Source organism: Orycteropus afer, unplaced genomic scaffold (assembly GCF_000298275.1).
Source record: "Orycteropus afer afer isolate SDZICR_OR568_19922 unplaced genomic scaffold, OryAfe1.0 scaffold01077, whole genome shotgun sequence".
Taxonomy (NCBI): domain Eukaryota; kingdom Metazoa; phylum Chordata; class Mammalia; order Tubulidentata; family Orycteropodidae; genus Orycteropus; species Orycteropus afer.
This window is the reverse complement of record NW_006922664.1, coordinates 168881-170217: the sequence shown is the minus strand read 5'-3', so window position 1 is coordinate 170217 and position 1337 is coordinate 168881.

Below are 1337 nucleotides of genomic sequence, written 5' to 3'. Positions count from 1 at the left end.
TTTTCAGCAGTACATCCTTCATATTCTAGAACACACATCCGGTAAACTTTGTCTTTAAAGAGCCAGACAGAAAACATTTTAAGCTTTGGAGGCATCTACCCAACCCTTTGCTGTAGCGCTAAAGCAGCCACATGCAATGCGGATGAACTTGGCTGTTCCAATAAAACTTTATAGACACTGACATTTGAATTTCTTGTGATTTTCACGGGTCATAATTTTGTTTTCCCCATCACCAAAAACATTTACAAATGTAAAAACTGTTCTTAGCTCTTGTACCATAACAAAACCAGGCAGCGGGTTAGCTTCGGCAGCTGGAATAATGGGAATAATTGAAACAATCATGTCGTGTGTACTCAATTTTGATGGGTGGGCATGATTTCACAAGCCTATTAAATGTTTCTAGGGTTGAAAGACAAGAAATCTTCCCAGATGATAGGGCTTGAAAACCTTCATACTTGGTACATCACCGAGGGTCAGAAAAGGAAACATGGAATAGATATTCCGGGAGTTTCTGTAAATATTCACCCAGTTAGTTGCCATTCAGTCCACGCACACAGAATCATACACTTAATCAGAGTGGATGGATAGCATATTTCGTTAGCTTTCTATTTTGCTGGTTTTTTTGTTTGGTTTGTTAAATTGCAACTGTCAATTCCCTCTCTCCCTCTCTCCTGGTCCTTTTCCCATCAGGGACTTTTTGCACACACAAAAACATGCAATACCATTTTTCTCTGTTGAATTGCTTAACTGTTAGTTTTGTTTTGCCTCTCTCCCCAATAAGCTTCGCTCTGATCCCGATCTTTTCTCCCGCTTTTCCTGTGGTAGTTTCCCCACCCCGGCTTGCAGCTAAGTCTATTAATGACTACAGAACAGGTGCACACACAAGGTGAGGACTGTGACTTCAGAGAGGCCTCGTTCAGGGACTTCTGGCAGGGACTCCTAGCCTCCAAGTTGCTCAGTGTTAGCCAGCACTTTCTCCATGCCGCTTGACAGTGTTCCACAGACACGTACATGAACCAAAACATGTTCCACGCCAAACTGTGTGATGCACGCTGGCATTTTAGATTTTCGTTTTTAAAAGGTAGGCAGAGTTTTAATAGATTTCATGGCTACATTTAGCTACAACTTTAAGTGTGAAAAACGCTACACTAGGGTTTTTCTTCTTGTTTGTTTTGTTTTTCCCCTGGAACCCTTTAGCTCTCCCTCAGTACCCTTTATAAAAGAGCGCCATTCCCCACCCTCCATTGGGCTTCACCCATTGTCACTCTCCAGACCCTTTCCCCTATTTTATTTTTTTCTCAGCACTTATCACATCTCGGTGGTCTCCCCTATCATCG